Source organism: Oratosquilla oratoria, chromosome 10 (genome assembly GCF_046742065.1).
Source record: "Oratosquilla oratoria isolate Oo_2021 chromosome 10, ASM4674206v1, whole genome shotgun sequence".
Taxonomy (NCBI): Eukaryota; Metazoa; Arthropoda; class Malacostraca; order Stomatopoda; family Squillidae; genus Oratosquilla; species Oratosquilla oratoria.
In genome coordinates, this window is record NC_134786.1 from 57,858,050 (window position 1) to 57,866,354 (window position 8,305).

General features: G+C 35.1%; 1 protein-coding gene across 9 annotated transcripts in view; it reads right to left on the reverse strand.

The window, feature by feature from the left end:
* chb (CLIP-associating protein) overlaps window positions 1-6,715 on the reverse strand; it is a 689,317-nt gene extending 682,602 nt beyond the window's left edge. For 8 of the 9 annotated variants that reach the window (XM_076191887.1, XM_076191885.1, XM_076191884.1 and 5 more), the window contains exon 1: window positions 6,574-6,715. The gene's annotated coding sequence lies outside the window, so the exon portion shown is untranslated. The remainder of the gene's footprint in view (window positions 1-6,573) is intronic. The other variant, XM_076191879.1, reaches the window with a different exon arrangement.
* Window positions 6,716-8,305: the final 1,590 nt, after the last annotated feature.

Genomic DNA, 8,305 nt, shown 5'->3' on the forward strand with positions numbered 1-8,305 from the left:
ATGGAATTTTTTTTATAAGTGGAGTTCCTCAAGGTTCCATTCTTGGGCCACTTCTATTCATAGTATATATAAATTATATAGACCATGGACTAAAATGATCACTTAAACCAATTAGATATTCAAGAAGATTAAGATAAATTACAGCAATGGTCTGAAAAGTGGCTAATGAAATTTAACACAAGTAAATGCAAGGTAATGCACGTAGGTAAAAATAACAGTAAGTACGATTACAAGTTATTTGGAAACTCGTTAACAAAAGTGGATAGTGAAAAGGATCTCGGCGTAATTATCCGTAACTATCTCAAATCATCCAAGCAGTGTATTTCAGCCTCTGAGAAAGCAAATAAGATTCTAGGACTGATTGCACGATCTTTTGACTTCAAAAGTCCATCACTCATTAACAAGCTATATAAATCTTTAGTTCATCCACATTTGGAACATGCTGTTTCCGTATGGTCACTGAATATCATTAAAGACATTGACAGATTGGAAAAAGTACAATGGCGAGCTACAAAACTGATTCCAAATATCAAAAATAAATCATACGAAAATTGACTAAAACATATGAATCTGTTTTCCTTAAAAAAGCATAGACTCAGAGGTGACTTGATACAGGTCTTTAAGATTCTAAAGGGAATTAACATCAAAACTGACAAAATTTTCACACTGAATGAGAGTCCGACATGAAACAATGGTCTCAAACTGTCCAGGAATAGATTTAATTTGGAAGTGGGTAGAAACAACTTCGCCAACCATGTAGTTAATGAATGGAATAAACTTCCTGCACAGGTAGTGCAATGTAGTTCAGTTCGAAGCTTGAAGAATCATTCAGATAAACACCTAAGCAAGATGCTGTAATGACTATCATTTACTTTATAATGTTTGTATTGTTATAATCGGTGTCTGCTTATTATTGTTTGATTCTCATTTATCATTATTTATGTCAATTTATTATTATTTACTATTACCTGTGTATTATCTAACTATACCTATGCATTAGTTTATTTATTATTTACATTATCGTAGTTTGTATTTATTCATTTATTTGTTTACCATTATTTTTTTTTGCATCCGCCCCAGATATGGACCATAAGGTCTCCTGTCAGTATGCTCCACCTTTGTAATCCTTTGTAGAAGAGGAGAACATTTGAAAGTTGTCAGTTTTCCGTTTGTGAACAAGAGTAAGAAATACAGTTAAAGTTTAGAGATCTTGGGCTCAATTTTGAGACCAAATGCCAACCCCTAAAGGCTGCACCTCCTGATGGAGGTGATGGGGTTGACCTCTTTTGAAAATGGACAGTTCCCCGAACAATCATATGCAGATACCCATCAATGGTCACTACCATTTTTAATAAAGTACAAAAGCCCTCTGTGAGGGGCACCGTCCTACCCTTCCGATAGGGGGGAGTTTGTGACGTTAAACCAAATCATCATCATCACAAAATACATAAAAAAAGTAACTAGAAATACTGATCAATACTACTCCATCATCCTCAACAGCAAGGAAAACTAGATCTGGACATAGGTACAATGGTCAGTATCTAGAATCTACTTAAGGCTACATAAGGTAAGGTTCTCCAAAGCTACTTCCTTATTGCCCTCTTTTGTGAATTAATTAGTGATAAATAAAACTCAGTTCCTACTCAAGTCAAATCCACAAACTCTGAAGGGCATTTGATTTCCAGATTTGTTTATGAGCATGTGTGGTAAAAGCATGCTGACATGAGACTCATTGTACAACTAAGGAGGGCAACCCTTGGCATGCATGCAAAACCTGGCACACTAACCATTCTATTTTCCCCCCGTAACATGGAAAAAATAAAAAATAAAATAAGTAATAACAGAGGTGAAGGAAGGGGGCCCATATTTGTATGTAGGACAGCTCCTTCCATTGCCATGTGAGAAAAATATGTATCAAAGATATGACTGATTTTGGCACCAAAATTAAAAAGGTTGCCTACCATTGTTCCATAATGAGCCAGACTCAAAAGAATAAGCAAAATAAAAATATATACCTAGTGAATTTGAAAATGTACAACTGTATTACATCCAACTGCATCAGTTGGCACTTATTTCATTCACTGTTGATGCAGAGCAAAAGTGTTTCTACTTAAAATAAGCTAAATCTACATTATGACAGCTTGAAGACATTATTTCCTCTCTGATTAGCATCTGGAGTGATATGTTCACCTCCAGAACATAAAACATGAATAAGACTGATCACCGAACACCATAAGGGAGGCAAGAACCACACAAGCACATATACAGAATGTTTGAAATCTTAAAATAATTACAGCAAATTGGTTCCCTAGAGACAGACTGTCAATGCTGAGTTTTACTGCACCACTCTATGGCATCTCATGGAGAACATCAGGTGCAAACAACCTGAACTCTGGTGCAATGAGAATGGAGCCCCAAAATGATAACATGTCCACTGCAGTGAAAACATGAGTTTTTGGTCCATACTAACATAATCACATGGTTCAAATTTGCTATTTTTGCAACCCCCTGAACGGACCACTGAATGCATGTTTTAAGCAGTCAATATTTAAGCTTTTGTGTTATCTTAACTGATAAGCCATAATCTTTTCATGATCAATGAATAGTTTCCACTTAAAAATAGTTATCACTTTTGTCTTTCACAAACCCTCCTTTATAATCAATTTGACTGTTTTATGAGTGATAACCTTGACCAAATTGGTAATATCAGCCAGCCTCTCAACAGCCGTGGAAAGGTAACTAGTGCAATTGACAACTAAAAGGAGCCCTAAAGGGCCCTCAATTATTTCCCACCTCTACAATTCCATCTCTTTGGTGTGATACAGTTTTCAATGGTAGATGCATCATACAAACATTCAAGATCCTGAACCACCAAGATATAGGCAAGTATGATAGGCCATGTGCGCTATGCGGGAAGACCATGTTCCTACTCTCAATAAGTGACTCAACCAGAAGACACGATTGGAAACTATAGGTTCAGCACCATCTGGGAGTCAGAAAGTCATTCTTTGCTGCTAGAGCGACACAGACATGAAACAGTCAGTGCTCCAACAGTGAACAGTTTTATATCTCGCCTGGAAAAGGAGTGGAGGGAACACCTGGACCTGTACCATTACCAGTTCTCCTACTGAATCAATACAGCGCAACAAATTAAAAGATGTGGTGTTCTCAACTGATGATGAGGACACCAGGGTCTAATGCTGTCTTGCGACACTGCTTCTGACCCAGGGCAGTGGACAGGGTGCAGGGATGACCCGTCATCTGGGAGGTGCTAAGATAAGAGGAAAGGTGGAGGGGTGTGGAGTGTATTCAGGGATGGAATGAGTGGGAATGATTATATGCCTTTCGTTTTTGGCTACCTCCCTTGTAAGGGGGAAAAAGCCTTGGTATATGTATGTATATGTGTGTGTGTGTATATATATATATATATATATATATATATATATATCCCAGCAGAAAACTAACAAACACCTCAGTCTGCATCATATCAGAAGATTTTTGATTTGGAGCACCTTCACTAAAGATACTTGCCATATAAATGTGATAACTGCATCAACAGGCAGCCATACCAACACCAATGCTGATCAAATGTGAAATATTATCTATATGACAAAAGTGATGATCATGGACTTAATTCATGACACTTACAGGCATATTTTTAGGGATGTTGTGGCGAGAAACACTAACTTGTGAGTGACATGAACTCTGAGATCTTAATTGCATTTAATCTAAAGTGTTTGAAAGCATTTGCCCACATCAATATCAAGATATCTGATACACTACTGACAACTTGGAGCTCAACGTGAGCTACCTAACCATACTTAATATATCTCCAAGTGTGAAAACATTTGGCAGTGTCAACATTCAGATAATCAAGATATCCAATATACCACCAACACTACAAAGCATCTTGTTTTTGTGTGCTGTATAACATGAACCAGTGTCTCATAGCTCGAGATGTCAGTTATGTCAGTATATTGGATATATTTATACTTTGATACTGACTCATTCAAATATATTCAAATTTGCAGATATGATCAAAAATAGTATAAAACGGAGAGAAAAAAAAAAAAGGCATATCACCATCCAAGCTGTCAGTCATTTCAGTATATCCAGGGTATCGGATATCTTAATATCTCAACAGTGACACAACCAAATGCTTTCAAAATTGTAGATACAATAAAATATGGTATATATTCAATTATGGTAAATATATATATATATATATATATATATACACATATATATTATGATGGGAGCTTGTAGTTGCTAGTAAATAGTATGACTGATATTCTCTTAATATGGGCATATCCCATGAACATGATACTAAACCCCAATTTGGTTCATCTAAAAAATAACCCTGGTCACTCAACAAAGGTCATCACCTAAACATTCCTAACATGATGATAGTAATTATTACATAAAAATTAAGACACACACTAGAATGTCAGTCCAAAGGGATTGGCTGCCTATGGGCTAGGACCAAATGGAGGGTTTAGGAGCTACTTTGATATTTTTTAGAAGTGCACACCTACGCGATATAGCATTACAAAATTAAATTTTAATTTTGTAAATCATAATACATCAATCTAATAAACATTTTTCTTGGCAGATATATCAGAAAATTTTGCTAAAACCTATACAAAAATCAATGAAGTCACTTCAACTCCTTTTGATGCCATCTTTATTTTGTTAGATTCGGAGGTCAGAGATGATGACGACGACCCTGATGACCTCTAGTATTACAGGTACTGCATTACTAAATGCAGGTTAGGTTAGAATATATGAATTGGTATTACATTAGTTGTGCACACCTATGCAATATAGCATTAGAAAATCAAATATTAATTTGGTAAATTATAATACATGAATGTAATAAGAGATTTTCTGGCAGAAATAAAAAACAAAAAAATCTTGCTACGAGCAAATTTACTAATGAACATGGTTTGGACGCCGTGCCAAGTCATTATCAGATGACGGCTTTCATGTTGTGGACCAGGTGTTCTCTCCAGGTGACATTAATAAGTGCTGTTACAAAGACAATAAGGCTTCCTTGGACTTTATGAGAGAACACAGGGTTCTGCTGTTGTCTGTTAATTGTCCAAGGTACAATAATAATCAGGCCGTCAGTATCCATGACGACGGTGACGACCCAGATGATCTTTAGAATTTAAGGTACCGAATTATTAAACACTGGTTAGGTTAGAATAGACTAATTTATCATCCTTTCATTTCTTTGACCTCGGCACCTGTCAAAACAAACATGGCGTATCATTCAACCGTGCGACTTCGTTTGTAAAAAAATAGGTTATAGCAAATTTTTTGTTATCAATTTCCGCCAAGTAAATCACATATGTCGATCTATAATAATTTACAAAATTAATAATTAATGTTATATTGTTACATTGTGTAGGTGTGCACAACTAAAATTTTACCGATGACCTTATCATACTTTAATTTCTTTGGCCTTAGCCTCTACCAAAACTAAGATGGCATCTCAAGCAACTGAAGCAGCTAAATTTGTTTGTTTATAGCTCTTAGGAACCTTATCTATTATGAATTTCTGACATTGATGTATTATAATTTAATTTTCTATTGCTATATCATGTAGGTGTGCACTTTAAAAATTTACCAATACTCTGATTCATAATACATAAATAAGCTAGTGTACTAGTCCAGTTTATATGAACATCAGCTGAGAACACCAAAGCCTATTCTCACTTGAATGGGATTAAAACAACTAATATTTGATAAAAAAAAAAAATATATAATACTGAATACTTGGTCAACAAAAGTTAAAATAATTCTGTAATAATTTTCCATCATGATACATTCTGAGAGATTTGCAATTCTAACTACAAAACGTAACCCAAAATTCTGCATGTAAACATAAAAGTATATCCAATATAAAAACTGTTTACTCATACTGTTATTTTAACAATTCTGACTAATGGCTAATGCTCACAATGTCCAGGTTTCAGAATTGATGGGATTATGGCTTATGCTCATTTAAAACATGAAGAGACATTTATGTCTTGATGTGGAACACTAACGGTCCAGTTCACTCAATTTCAAATACAATAGTTTCTTCAATATTATTTTACCAATGGTCAATGGAGAACAATGAACAAAGCTAGTTACAATTTAAGATGCGATGACGAAATAATAAAGCACCAATAGTATATCAACTTCCTACGTTAAAAAGTCTATTTGTTGTCAAATATAACAGAACAATATAATTAAATAAAACAAAACTATATTCGTTAACGTTACTCTTCCTGCAGCAAGCCAAGCCCTGGTGCACATCAATTCAGCGTTAAAACTTTCACTTAAACGCCCATATCATTTCTGATCCTTCAACTGATATGTACAGGCATTCATCTCGAAACACACATATCGTGTGCATTTATTTTCCGTTCTCACCAATACGAAGTCCATAATCACGACTACGAGTTTATACTCCCACACTGCATTCAAAATAATTCCGAGCCATTCCGCCGATATGCTATACTGGCTAATTTTGGTACGATTACCATGCCTTCGATTTTCTTGCGCACACTTATTAAACCTTACCTTCTTGCACACACATTATCAATTTTTCTAGACTTCATACTCTCAAATCCATGTCTAAAACATCACTTTTGTGAGCATTTGTTCAACTCCATTAACGACCTCCGCCATATCAAAAACAAACTGAACTAAGAAACACCTGAAGAGACACACTGCGCCGATAGATGGCCGACAACTCAAAACAAAAGAGAATCAACAAGCGGTGATGTTAAGTTCCGAGCCTTTGTATTTGAGAAAAAAAAAATTCAAAGGTAGCGATCAACTACAAATAAATGCATTTTATTTTAATTATTCACTAAAATAAGGCTAACTATGTATACTTGGCAAATTAATAATTATGTCCAGGCATTACGATCAACGATAAAGATGTTCAGAAAGCCTTTGCACCCTGTCACACCTACTGGAATATACAATCGCATAGCTTTGAGTTATATCAAGATCCTTATTTTCCTTAAAACTGACGTCACGATTGCGGGAGTTGAAGAGCTGCCAAGTCATTTTATTTGTTTATTTACATTGACCTTTAATCTACAGATGGACGCATTAGAATACAAGCTGTTAATCGATAAACTACTAATAATATGTAATAATTATTCTTGAACTTTCTGTATCACATATCGTCATCTTAATGATTACACAATGACTTCCCGCCCACTTAAAATTTAAGAAACCCACACAATGCAGATTAAAGACATAACAAATGTTTTCACCAATACAATTAATTTTATTTGCGGATCAGGACGATTAATAATCAATATATGATTGCATTCTTTTTGTAACTTTCATTTACACCTTTCTTATATAGCAAAACAACCGCAACTTTATTCTGCTACTTGTTTAATAATAAAAAAAATTATAAACTTTCAAACAAAACCGATTTGCATGATAATTTTTCAATACTTCAAAAACATGGAGTTTTCTCCTAGTCCGATATTATATTTGGTTCATAACAAAACATTCTTTTATAGTGAATTTTGATTATCACAAAGCATAAACGTGAACAGTCGAATACCTTTGCAGGTCTAACGTGTAGATTCTGCAACCGATTATATAAATGAAAAAATCGTAATGACAATTTCATAATGCTTTACATATATTCGAGTGTAAATGAAATAATAAAGAATAGTTGGAGATGTCATTTGGTTTTCAGTGTCTGTAAACAACACCGTCACCGGAAGTGGTGAGTTTATAAATATACAACTTCGGACCCATGACTACAGTACTCCTTGAACTCACAATATCACTCAACAGAGCTCAGTCATCCAAAATGCGGTTGTGCCATTGTATATATTAATAATAAGACTAACCCAGGAGAGAGTGGGTGAGAGAAGAATGGTTGATAGATTAGGAAGACTTGAGGAATGTGCGTTGGACTGTTCCATATATTACTTACGAAGAGGAAATAGGTAATACAAATGCGTATATTATAAAGGGGCAGGGAAAAAGAGAGATTCTTCAGAATGGGAACCACTCAAACTCACAAGACTCACAGCTACATCGCTCTCCAGAAGTGAATAGAGAAGTTCAAGTAACGAACGCACTCGTACACATTATCGCACGCGCGCACGCACGTATACGAATACAATTCCACATCAACACTTACGCAATTATCCAGTTTTCATGCCTTCAATATATCCCCCCTCAACCCGTGTTTATGCCTAACTTTCATTACATCTCACTGCATTCTATCTATATATCTATCCCCCTTACTTGCATACTAATCAGTCCATTTCTT